This window comes from Camellia sinensis, chromosome 5 (genome assembly GCF_055761805.1).
Source record: "Camellia sinensis isolate YWXY chromosome 5, ASM5576180v1, whole genome shotgun sequence".
Lineage (NCBI taxonomy): Eukaryota > Viridiplantae > Streptophyta > Magnoliopsida > Ericales > Theaceae > Camellia > Camellia sinensis.
This window is the reverse complement of record NC_138965.1, coordinates 166861172-166875327: the sequence shown is the minus strand read 5'-3', so window position 1 is coordinate 166875327 and position 14156 is coordinate 166861172.

Below are 14156 nucleotides of genomic sequence, written 5' to 3'. Positions count from 1 at the left end.
TTTGAATTGCATTATCATCCGGGAAAGGCCAATGTGGTGGCCGACGCCCTTAGCAGGAAACCTGTTGGTGACATAGCTAGTATAGCCATCCGAGAGTGGGAGATGTTAGGTGCACTTGGAGAGTTTGATTTGCTTCTGGGCGAATCCGTTGAGGCTGTGGCCTTGCTTTCTGTTGTTGCGCAACCTACACTTGTGACTCGAGTGTTAGAGGCTCAGAGGGGCGACCTTGAGGTAGAATCCCTCCGTGAGAAGATTTCTGGTGGGAAGGTTGAGAAAGGTTTGACGGTGTATCCCGACCTGAGTGTGAGATACCGAGACCGTTTGTTTGTGCCGGAGTCTCATCGAGAGGAGGTACTCCGAGAGTTTCATCATTCACGCCTTGCAGTGCATCCAGGAGGTACTAAGATGTATCGGGATTTGGGTCGCCAGTTTTGGTGGCGGGGTATGAAGAGAGATGTGGCAGCTTTCGTGTCTAAGTGCCTTACTTGTCAGCAAGTGAAGGCCGAACATCAGAGGCCAGCGGGTTTGTTGCAACCCTTGCCTATTGCCGAGTGGAAGTGGGAGCATGTCACTATGGACTTCGTTGTAGGTCTTCCGAGGACTCAGCGGGGCAGTGATGCTATTTGGGTGGTTGTAGACCGGTTGACTAAGTCGGCGCACTTCATTCCTATGCGTGTTAGAGATTCAGTAGATCATCTTGCCGACTTGTATATTCGGGACATAGTGAGGTTGCACGGGGTTCCAGTGACGATCGTTTCCGATAGGGACCCTCGTTTTACTGCCAGATTATGGCAGAGCTTGCAGAGCGCCTTAGGTACTAAGTTGACCTTTAGCACAGCTTATCATCCTCAGACTGATGGGCAGTCCGAGCGTACTATTCAGATCCTTGAAGATATGCTTCGGGGTTGTGTTCTTGACTTTAACGGGTCATGGGAGAGGCACTTGCCATTAGTGGAGTTTGCCTACAACAACAGCTTCCAGTCTAGTATCGGTATGGCACCGTTTGAGGCCTTATACGGCCGACCGTGTAGGTCTCCTGTTTGTTGGGCTGAGGTGGGTGATGCACCTCTGTTGGGTCCGGAGTTAGTGAGGGAAACGACGGAGAAGGTTGAGCTTATCCGTAAGAGGCTTGTTACAGCCCAGAGTCGTCAGAAATCTTATGCCGACCGTAGGAGGAGACCTTTAGTGTTTGAGGTGAGTGATCATGTCTTTTTGAAGATATCACCAAGACGGGGATTGATGAGGTTTGGGAAGAGCGGGAAGTTGTCCCCTCGATTCATTGGTCCTTTTGAGATCCTTGAGAGGATTGGCGAGACTGCTTATCGTTTAGCTTTGCCGCCGCAGTTGTCCGGAGTACATGACGTGTTTCATGTGAGTATGCTTCGGAAGTATGAGCCGGATCCATCACATGTATTGGATTGGACCGATTTAGTAGTTGATGAGAATGTCTCGTATGAGGAGAGACCGGTTAGGGTCTTGGATAAGCGGGATCAAGTCTTGCGAGGCAAGACCATTCCTTTAGTGAAAGTTTTGTGGAAACATCACGGGGTGGAGGAAGCCACATGGGAACGTGAGTTGGAAGTCCGCGAGAAATATCCGGACATGTTTATTGATTTGAAATCTTGTAGTTAGATTTTGTAATATTGTCGAACTTTAAAGCTTTTTATATATGTCTTTAAGCTGTAAAACATTTAGAATGTTTTGGTTAATGGAAATATTTTGGAACTTGCCTCGAAATGGAAGTTTAAGGGAACATTGTGTATATTGAATATATTGAAAATTGTTGAAATTGAAAGAAAATTGCATCGTGTTAATGCAGGTTGAAATATATGGTTGTTTTTCATATTGTGGCATGCCTCTTTGTTAAGAGATGGAATGGCCGGTGTTGGGTCAAGTTGTTTATTAGTGAGTTATCATATTGTTGGAATTTGAGAAAAACTTGTTTTCGAAACCTTGTGCTTAATTTCGGGGACGAAATTCTTTTAAGGAGGGGAGGTTATAGCGACCCCGGTCTTTTCTCTTTAAATTATTGTATCCGGACTTAGGTTCTGTGGATCCTGTCATTACTTATTGGTTGTTGTTGTCCTTTAATCTCTTTGTATTTGAGGTATAGGTTGTGTTGGGCGGGTCTGTTACAGGTTGGTTGATTTTGGATGCCAATAGGTGATGCCCAGATTTTGGCCTTCACGCTCGAGCGGAAGTTTTAACGCTCGAGCGGTCCCTTCGTTGTTGCTTCTCCGCTCGAGCGGGAATTTTGACGCTCGAGCGTGATTTTCCATCTCCCAGTATTTTGCTCTGCAGTTCTTCCGCTCGAGCGGTAGTTTTTACGCTCGAGCGTGATCCCTTGTTTTTGCTCCTCCGCTCGAGCGGTGAGTTTGACGCTCGAGCGGGTGCCAGCGCCTGCAAAACTTCTGGAAGGGTGCAATCGACGCTCGAGCGGCTTTCTTCACGCTCGAGCATGATTCTGTGTCTTACGCTCGAGCGGGGCTTTCTACGCTCGAGCGTAGAGTCGATTATATCAGTCCGTGATTTCACTTTTTGGATCACTTTTTGACCTACCTTTTCTTTCTTAACCTTTAAAAACCGCCATTTGAGAGTTTCTCTCTCTACTCTCACCTTCTCTCTAAGATTTGATCTATTCCTTGTGGTCTTCTACCCTAGTTCCTTTGGAAGAAAGGTAGAGCTTCGCGAGATCTTTCTTTTAATCTGAAAAAGAGAGGATTTGGAGCACTTTGGATTTTGGGTCACCATCTCCATCTTCTCTATTTTAGCTGTGATCTTCAAGGTAGGGATTTCCTACTCTATTTTATAAGCTTTGTTCTAAGTTTTGGTATTTCAAGATGTTGGGGTTACTTAGATAATTTTGGGAAAAACCCTAGTTGTATTAATTAATTAATTTGTAAAATTAATCTAAGGGAATTGGGGAATTTGGTTAAATTCATGAAATTGATGAATTCATTGATTAAATGGTGTAGTTGGATGATTTAAATCACTTACCTATTGAATTGTTGATATATTTATTTCCAGTCTAGAAATAACTGTTTTGGGCTATCGGTGGAGAATAGTCGTGATTGTTGTAGACATTGCATGTGGATTAGGAATAACTGAAACTAATCACATTGGTTAAGTCATTAATTTTGACTAATGAATTAATACTGAAAATACGTGTATTGGTTGAGCATTGCATTTGCATATTGTTTGGGAGGAGATAGGGGATGTACTCCACGGTTTAGGGGAAGATAGGGGATGGACCTCTAAACCGGATTATTGTTTGGGAGGAGATAGGGGATGGACTCCATTAGCACCATTTTTATGTGTGCTTATTCTATTGAAGTGTTTTTACATGATTATTGATACAACACTAAAATGTGTATCAAATGGGAAGTATGAAGTGTTTTGATATGGGCATGAGTCTCATTTGTTTTGTTGATATTGGAAGTAATGTGAATATGATATATAATTCACTGTTGTAAGTTTGGCCAGGTTCTGAGCCATGTTGATAATAATGGAAAGTGAAATGTGTCTTAGACATTAGTGTCATGAGACTGTTTAATGATAAAATTGATTATCTTGGTTAACCATCTACTGAATGCTATAGCTTTATTCAATGCTTATATTTGGTTTAGTATTTTTCTACTGGGCTGTGGCTCACCCTTTATGGGAACATCATTTTCAGGTTCTGGTGATAAGCTACCTCCACGGACTTAGCCTGGAAGGATTTGATGTTTGGGATTTTGAAGACTTGTGTTTAGTTATATGTTTTATTTTGCTATTTTGAGATTTCATGTAAACATTCAAGCCTAGGGCTTAACTTGTAAATGAGTTAGTACTCATCCTTTTTTGTGTCCAAGTATTAGCTTGGAAAGATGTTAGCCCTTAGGGCATTTATTTTGATGTTGCAGGATGTTACATGTGATGTCTTTCAATAAGAATACTCTGATGAATAACTCAAATGATTCGTTTTCTTTTATAAATGCATGTTAATGTTATGGTTATTATGGGTTTATTTTGAGGGCGTCACATTATCTAATCAACATGCAGTTTCTACAACAATCATGACTATCCTCCACCGATAGCCCAAAACAGATATATCTAAACAGATAAATAAATTTCTCAACAGATAATATATCACATTTTCCATAGGTGAGTGATTCATCAATCCAACTACACCATTTAATCACAATTTTCCCCAATTTCATAATTTCCAAACCAATTTCATGTTTCCACAATGATCTCACTATTTAAACAAATAATTTGTATAACACAAAGTAGGGCATTCTCCCCATTTTCTCAAACATTGCACCCAAGGCCAAATTTCACACAACATACCCAAATATTCTCATATTCAAGTCCTCACATACATGTGGAACCCAAAAATAGGAAACCCCTCTTCAAATAACAAAACCCTAACCTTGACTTTGCCCAAATCTTCCACAAATCCACCATTTAAGTGTTTGAGTCTGATAAGTTTGTACTTACCAAAAATCGAATATATGTCGGAAAGGGGTACATGAGCAATGGGCTCTTTAAACTTAATGTATTGATTGTTGTTCCAAAGTTTAATAAAATTAACACATCTTTTGCTTACTTGCTTGGGTCTTCTTGTGTGTGGCATGGACGATTAGGTCATGTAAATCATGATACTTTGCGAAGACTAATTTACCTAGATTATTTGTCTAAATTTCAAATTGATTCAAATCACAAATGTAAAGTGTGTGTTGAAGCAAAATTAACTAAAGCACCATTTCAATCAATTGAAAGGAAAACTAAGCCACTGGACTTAGTCCATAGTGATATTTGTGATTTGAAATTTGTTCAAATTCGGGGTGACAAAAAATATTTCATTACTTTTATTGACGATAGCACTAGATATCGTTGTGCACTTGCTACGAAGTAAGGATGAAGTCTTCGAAAAATTCATCAAAAATAAGAATGAGGTTGAACTACAATAAGGCAGAAAAATTAAGGTGTTAAGAAGTGATAGAGGTGGTGAATATGATACACCTTTTTGGTGACTTATGTTTACAACTTGGAATTGTACATCAAACTACTGCGCCTTATACACCTCAGCAAAATGGAGTTGCTGAGAGGAAAAAGAAAACTTTAAATAAATGATGAATGTTATGTTAATAAGTTCGGGACTGCCTTAGAACTTGTAGGGGGAAGCTATTCTTTCTGCCAATTATATTTTGAATAAAATACCTCACAAGAAAACCTTTCAAACACCTTATGAATTATGGAAAGGCTGAAAGCCTTATTTTAAATGTGTGGGGGTGTTTGACTAAGATAGCATTACCAGACCATAAAAAGGTCAAGATTGGTCCTAAAACAATTGATTATGTATTTATTGGATATGCAAACAACAGTAGTGCTTATCGATTTTTAGTACATAAAAGTTACAAGTCGGAGGTCCATGTTAATACAATCATTGAGTCAAGGAATCCTTCATTTTTGAAAAATATTTTTCCTTGCAAATCCGCTCAAGTGATTATTATTCCTAAACGGACTCATGATATTGCATTTGACAATAGTCAAGAATTGGTTAAAGAAAACCAAGGAGGAGAGTAAAAAACAACCTAGACAAAGTAAAAGGGCTAGAATTGAGAAAACTTTTAGTCCTGACTTCTTAGCATTTCTACTTGAGAAAAAGCCTCGAACTTTCAAAGAAGCAATGTCAACTCCGGAAGTTGTTTTATGGAAAGAAGCTATTAACCGTGAAATTGAATCCATTCGACAAAATCATACTTGGGAATTGTCGGATCTTCCACTAGGTTGTAAACCTCTTGGATATAAATGGATATTCAAAAGGAAAATGAAATTGGATAGATCAATTGACAAATACAAAATAAGAATTGTGGTCAAGGGTTATAGTCAAACTAAATAAGTGGATTACTTCGATATCTATTCACCCGTAACAAGGATCACATCTATTAGAATGTTAATTGCAATTGTTGCTTTAAACAATCTAGAGATACATCAAATGGATGTAAAGACTGCATTTTTGAATAGTGATCTGAATGAAAAAATTTACATGGAACAACCAGGAGGTTTTGTCGTTCCAGGCAAAGAGAAGAAAGTGTGCAAATTAGTAAAATCATTGTATGGCTTGAAACAAGCACCAAAACAGTGGCATGAAAAATTTGACAACGTCATGGTGGTAAATAAATTTAAAGTCAATGAGTGTGACAAATGCGTTATGTTAAAAATATTGAGAAATGTTATGTCATTGTTTGCCTATATGTAGATGATATGCTAATTATTGGTAGCAATAGTGGAATGATTAATTCAACTAAGAAAATGTTGAAAACTAAGTTTCACATGAAAGATATGGGAGTAGCATATGTGATTTTAGGAATGAATATTACTGAAACATTTGAAGGATATGTTTTGTCTCAAACTCATTATGTTAACAAAATTCTTGAGAAATTCAATAAGCATGATGATCGCCATGTAAAGACACATGTGGATGCTAACCTTCATTTAATGAAAACAAAAGGTGAAAGCATATCACAATTGGAATACTCTCATATAATTGGAAGTCTAATGTATCTCATGAGTTGCACTCGTCCTGATATAGCGTATGCAATAAGTAAATTGAGCAGATACACTAGTAACTCAGGAAAAGACCATTGGACAACAATTGTTAGGGTTCTTAGATACCTAAAATTAGGATTGAGTGTAGGGTTATCCGACGCACCCAAACCGCCCTACCTGAGCCGAACTGCGCACGTATAGGCGGTTTCGCAAACACATTAGGGTAGGGTGCGGTTTGGATTTTATCTAATTTTCGGGTTGCGGGCGGGTTGCGGGTTTGACTTGTACCCGCCCAACCTACCCGTATAAAACTCTTTTCTTTTTTTTTTTTTTTAATCTAACCGTTCAAAAAAAAAAGGCCCTTTTTTTTCCCTTCAAATCTGACCGTTCAAAAAACAAAAACCCTAACCAAACTCACTCACTCTATCTGAGTCTGTCTCTCACTCTCACTCTCGTGATTTTCATCTGCACTGTATATACCCACTGATCGACTCTATCTCTTGTCGCAAGATTGACTGATTGACCGATCGACCTCATCGTACACCTCACAAGTAAAGCCCATCTCTGAATCTCAGTCTTTCACTATGTCTCTCTCTCCCCGATCTTTGGTTTTTTTTTTCCAACATATCAGATCTCTCTATCTCTGATCTGTCTCCCTCACTCTCTCATCTCACAGTCTCTCACTCTCTAGTTTTGCATCTACACTGATCGACCAACTCTCTCTCATCGCAAAATTGACCGATCGACCAACTCTCTCATCGCACCGATCGACCTCACAGATAAGCCTCTTTCTCTCTCTCTCTCTCTCTCTCTCTCTCTCTCTCTCTCGCCCGATCTTTGATTTATTTTGCAATATATCAGATCTGTTAATTTTTTTTTGTAGCAACAGATCTGTCTGTGTTTGTTTGAAATGTATGTGTTTTTTTTTTTAATTTAATTTTTGATTTAATGTATGTGTTAATTTTTGGAATTACATGGAGTATCAGTTCATAAATCTGTCTGTGCCTATATAATTTTTGGAATTAAATGGAGTATCAGTTCATAAATCTGTCTATGTTTGTATAATTTTTGGAATTTTTGATTTAATTTTTGGAATTAAATCTTTTTTTTTTTGAATCGGTATTAAAATTGGATCTGTATTGAATCTGTATAGAATTCATATAATTGGATCTTTATTGAATCATATAATTGAATCTGTATTGATCTGTTATTGAAATTGAATTTGTTATTGAAATACTATTGAATCTGTATAGAATCTGAAATATGTTATTGAACCATTATAATTCATATAACACTATTGAATCTATTATAATAACTATTGATGTAAAGGATAGTATTGAATCTGTTATAATACTATTGAATCTTTTATTGAAATTGAATTTGTAATTTTTGTAATCCAGTTTAAATGGAGGATAGTATTCAATCTCCCGCAATCAATCATGTCCCTCTGGAATCCTCTAATTCTCAAATGAATCTCCTCTTAGTCGAACCCGAACCTAAACCTAAGCCTCGTTGACCTCCAAAGAGAAAGAGTGAGGGTGGAGGGGGGAGAGTACCATCCACAATTTGGGATCATTTTGACAAGGTTGTAAGGACTGATGGGAAGCGTAGAGCCGTATGTAAATATTGCAAGACAGAGTATATGACTGACTCTAGACTTCATGGGACTAGAAATTTGAGGAGTCATACACCCAATTGTAAAAAATATCCAAATAGGGATACAGATGGTCAACAAATATTAAATCTTAAACCGAAACAAAATGAAGATGGTGTTGAGGTTGTAGCAACAATTTTTAATTTTGATACTTGTAAAAGGGCACTTGCGGAGATGGTGGTCATTGATGAGTTGCCATTTAGATTTGTGGAGGGTGTTGGGTTTAGAAGATTTTGTAATGTCATGCAACCCAAATTCACACCAATTTCCTTTCGTCAAACCATATCTAGAGAAGTGCTCAACATATTCAAGAATGATAGGGATAAGTTAAAGAAGGCCATGAAGGGTCGTAGAATTCGCTTTACTACGGATACTTGGACATCTATTCAGAATTTGTGTTACATGTGTTTGACTGCTCATTTCATTGATGATAACTGGAAACTTCAAAAAAGAATCATAAATTTTCAACAAGTTGAGGATCACAAAGGAGAAACATTGGGTCAAAAAATTGAGTCGTGTTTGATTGAGTGGAACATTGATAGCATATTCACCTTAACAGTTGATAATGCTAGTTCTAATAATCTTACCGTTTAATATTTGAAAACGATAACCAAAGATTGGAAGGGGACTATTTTGCAAAATGAGTTTATTCATATGCGTTGTTGTGCACATATTCTTAATCTCGTTGTGAGTGATGGGTTGAAAGAAATGGATGATTCTATTGCCAACATTAGACTTGCGATGAGATATGTGAGGTCTTCTCCTCATAGGCATGATGTTTTTAAGAAGTGTGCGGCCACACTCAAACTTGATTCAAAAGCTCTTGTATGTCTAGATGTACCAACTAGGTGAAACTCTACCTATTTGATGTTAGAGGCCGCCAAAAAGTATGAGAAGGCTTTTAACTGATTGAAGTTTATGGATTCCAACTTTGAACCTTATTTCAAGGATGTTGATTGTGGCATAAGAAGTCTGAATGAGTTGGATTGGAAAAAATGTAGAATTTTTTTAAGGTTTCTAAAATTATTTTATATTGCAGCTAAGAAATTTTTGGGGTCTCTCCTTGTTACTTCCAATGCTTTTTACAAGGAAATGTTTGTTATTAAAAGAAAAATTAACCAATTAATTTTGGAGGGGGGTGATACTTTGAGCACAATGGCAAAGACTATGAAACTAAAGTTTAGCAAGTATTGGGGGGATGGAAGTAAGATCAATTTGTTTTTGTATGTTGCGGTGGTTCTTGATCCTACCAAAAAAATGACATACTTGAAGTTTTGTTTTTCCAATTTATTTCTTAGAGATAATAGGAAGGTGGAAGAGGTGGTAGACAAGGTTAAGAGTTGTTTGAATCGTTTGTATAGCCATTATGTCACACTTTATCCTTCAAATGAGAAACTTCCAAGTGTGAGTGAAGTTGTGAATATGGTGGAAGATGATGATGATGATGATGATCCCTATTCTTTAGTTGACTCCCAATTTAATTCCTATTTGGAGGGGCGATGCACTAGTGGATCTAAGTCGGAATTGGAACAATATTTATCCGAGATTGAACATTTTGCAAAGAATCAAACATTTGAGATTTTGGATTATTGGAAGGTGAATGCAGCAAATATAGGGTGTTATCACAACTTACAAGGGATATGTTGGCCATGCCTATTTCTACCCTTGCATCGGAGTCGGCTTTTAGTACGGGAGGGCATATTCTTAACCCATTTCGTAGTTCACTCTTGCCTTCTATGGTTGAAGCTCTTGTATGTACTCAAAATTGGCTTCGAAGCAACGTTCCAATTTCTCTTCGAAAGGCAATGGATGATGTAGAGGAATTTGAGCAATATGACTCGAGTAAATGAGAATTTATTTATCTTCATTTTTATTAGTATTGTTCATTTTCTAATGTAAGTTTTATTAATCTTCTCTTGTTGACTCCTAATTAGGTACTTTGGAGTCAAGCTCATCTTCAAGTTCAACCTATAATGTTGATGCTATAATTGATCTCTAATATCCATTTGCTCATTGGTAATTTTTTCATATATTCAACACATTTTCTTACTATATTGAGATGCAATATATAGACATTTGTTTATCTTTTCATTTCTTACTATAATTGAAGATTAAAGTTTATATTTTTTCAATTTGTTTTTGTGTAGGGTTCATCAACCAAATGCATGGAATTGGAATTGGAATTTGTGAAATTTGGATTGGATGTGATTCATGATAAAGTTTGATATCTTAGAAATGTTTTTATTTTATTTCATGGGTTTGTATTGAATGAAGTTTGACAACAATTTTTTTTTTTTAATTGCATTTTGGTTTTGGATGAATGTAAGTTAATGAATTTTTATTTTATTTTTTTGCATTTTGGATGAATGTAAGTTAATGAAGAATTACTCTTTTTTCTTTTTTTTTTCTTTTTTGTATTTGGGTTAGGAATGATGAATGTAGAATTTTCAATGTATGATTTTTTTATTTGGATTATGAATGATGAATGTAGGATGAATGCAAGTTAATAATGAATGTAGGATGAATGCAAGTTAATAATGAATGTAGATTTTGAATGATTTGTTTAGGTTGCGAATTGAATTTGTTGTGTTTTTTATTTTATAAGTTTTAATTTATTAATTATTAATGTTGGAGCATTTTAGAAATTATGAGGAAAAAGGTCCAAAATAAAGATTGACAAAATGGGAGAAAAAAAAAGGTATGAAAATAAATTTTTGTAAAAAAGTTCAATTCGCAAACCGCCCGCAACCGTCCGCACATCCGCGAACCCTATCTGCACAAACCGCAAACCGCATTGTGGGCAGTTGCCAGTTGACTTTTCCCCAAACCGCATAAATACGGGCGGGTCCAAACCGAACCGCAAACCGTCCCAAACCGAACCGTGAACACCCCTACCTAAAATACACCCGTGACTATAGACTGTATTATACTAGATATTCAGCAGTCCTAGAAGGGTATCGTGACGCTAATTGGATATATGACACTAACGATTCTAAATCCACAAGTAGATATGTCTTTACCTTGGGAGGTGGAGCGGTCTCTTGAAAATCTTCTAATTAGACTTGTATAGCTAGATCCACAAATGAATCTAAATTTATTGCTTTAGACAAAGCAAAAGAAGAAGCAGAATGACTTCCAAATTTCTTAGAAGATAATCCAATATGGCTAAAAGCTATGCCAGCGATTTGCATTCATTGCGATAATCAAACTGCAATGGCTAGGGCACATAATCATATATATAACAGGAAGTCTTGTCACATTCGTCTTGTCACATTCGCTATAGACATAACACTGTTAGGCAACTGCTCTCTAATGGAATAATTTCCATTGAGTTTATAAAGTCAAAAGAAAACATTAGCAGATCCGTTGACAAAGGCTTTGACCAAAGAGCAAGTGTTGCGATCATCGAGGGGAATGAGATTAAAGCCTGTCACTTAAGAGTTATCTTAATGAAAACCCAACCTAATTGATTGGAGATCCCAAAATCTAAGTTCAAAGGAACAACCAAATTAAGAATGACTCATTAGAACCACTAAGGAGTAAAACTCCTACCCATTTCTATGATGAAATAGTGATTATCAGTAGCAATAAATAAGTTAAGCTTTGATTTTAATGAGACTCATAGTTTGGAAATTCAAGTGGGATATAGCATGATACTTTTAATGGGAATCACCTATGTGAGTGTGAACTGGGTCGGTTTATAAAAATTGAAAAGGCTAAATTCTCTAGAACACTTATGAATTCAAGAATTGTCTAGAGCCAAAATAGACACAACCGATAGAATCAAGTTGTGTATGAAAATAAAACTGTGTGATAGGTTATTGTCTCGGTTTACACCAACAGCAGAACAATTCAATACATCATATTCACTAATCAACCAGTAAATCCGATAGTCTTTTATAAGGGAAGGTTCAAGATCAAAAGCTACCTATCCTATGTAGGATATTTCTAGATTTGTATTCACATAGTCTACATGTTGTTGCATTTCTCATTATGTCAATTTCATTCATGTGGGGAATTGTTGGCAAAATTTATAAAGGCATCAGTGAATTGAAATCAACTCCATTTGAATGAAAGGGTGCAACCCTTCATTTAAATAAAAGGATGTAATCCTTTCATGGTGTTTTTGTATTTTAATGAAGGGTCATGTCCTTTTTTTGTGCCTTTTCTGTTCAAACTTAACAGGTACCAACAAGCCTATATAAAGGTAGCCCCCATTCCAATTTTTTTCATTCCAACTTCCTTAAGTTCAAGCATTCCTCTTGTATTCTTCATCTGCGTGAGTTTGAATTTTGTGAGTGTAAAATATAATTTTGGTTCACAGTACAATCAAAGAGTGTGCTCTCTTCGTTTGTGGTGATTGTTGTATCCTAGAGACAGTACATCCATTATTCTCAAGCACCATTGAAGAAGCTGAAATTATGTCTTAAAGACACAATGTTCATACATTGGCCTCAATCACAAATTTGTTCATAAACTATCTATAGAAGTACTATAAGGTTTAATTTTGTTGTTTACTTTATTTTTTTATTTGCTTTAATTAATTATTATTGAAATTATCTCCCACACATCTTTCCCATCTCCATTTCTGGAGTGGTTTGTTGGCCTCCGTTGCTCGAACCAGATGGATACAATCCATATTCGCTAGTTAGTGCACTGTGCTCGTTGCTTCCATACCCTTTGGTTCCCAGAGCCATCTTCCTAAATTTTTTCATGTCCTCATTGTATTGGTTAGTGTCATAGTCTGAGCTGCCATGAGAACTGTAGACTGTGTTGTGTCCAGGTTTGATTCCTTCGTTAAGATCAGATAAAGATATGTCTCCTTCGAAGGCCCGCACTACCTGCACAATTCGAGTTATGCTTATCGATTAGGAGTTAGCTCACATATAGCACATCTAAGTTAAGAAGCAAGAATCTTGCAGGCTATGGACATACTGACACATCAACATCAAAAAAATATAGGACATGACATGCGGTGGACATGCACAAAATATATGATCTTATATATTTATTATATATCACATATATGAATATTTCATTCCAACATAATAAAAAATACAACATAATATTAATTCCTTAATTTAAAAAGAGCAGGGACTAATACGTATAAATTTATATTGTTTTTCTTATGTCATTGTATCCTTTAAGTTATTTTGTTCAAATATATGTTTCATCATGTGTGTCCGACGAATGTCAAGAAGTGTCAAATGAGCATCAGCGTCGGACAAGAACACGCAACTTAGAATTGTTCGTGCTTCTTAGGTAACACGCCATGGGGCTCAAGTAGGGTTATGCAAAATACCGCCCAATCCACTAAAATCGCACTGATCTACATCAATCCGCACCGCTCTAACCACTAACCGCGGTTTAAACTTTAAAATTTATAATCCGCCAATCGCTCCGCTCCGCTATAGTAATACATATATATTTTTTAACCTCCAATGAAATATCAATGTAAAAATGAGTGTGAGAGATATTTAAGATATGAAATTTATTACAAATTAGTAGTTATATATATGAAACATATTATGTAAAATTACTTTGTGTTATATATCTAAAAAATGTTATACAAATTAGTATTATATATTATGTAAATATATGATAATTAGTTAGAATATTCTTTAATCCGCCAACCCGCAAAAAAACCGCTCAAACAGCAATTTGTGAATCTGCTAATCCGCCAACCCGCCATTCGGTTTGTAATTTTACCCTTAAACCACCCGAACCACACCGCGCACACCCTTAGGCTCAAGTGTTATGGTGCAAGATACACCAACCTTGGGAAGCAGAATCAAATTATTTGAAATTTGTAGATCAGATCATTCATAGCTTTGTGTGTTTTAAAGGTCTCAACCAAGACAATGCATTAAATTCCGGGCCTGACTTCCACTTGCAAGTGACGTAAGTAGTATGGAATGGTAAAATTTATAATTGAAGAACCATTCCACAATATCGAAATGCCACACTG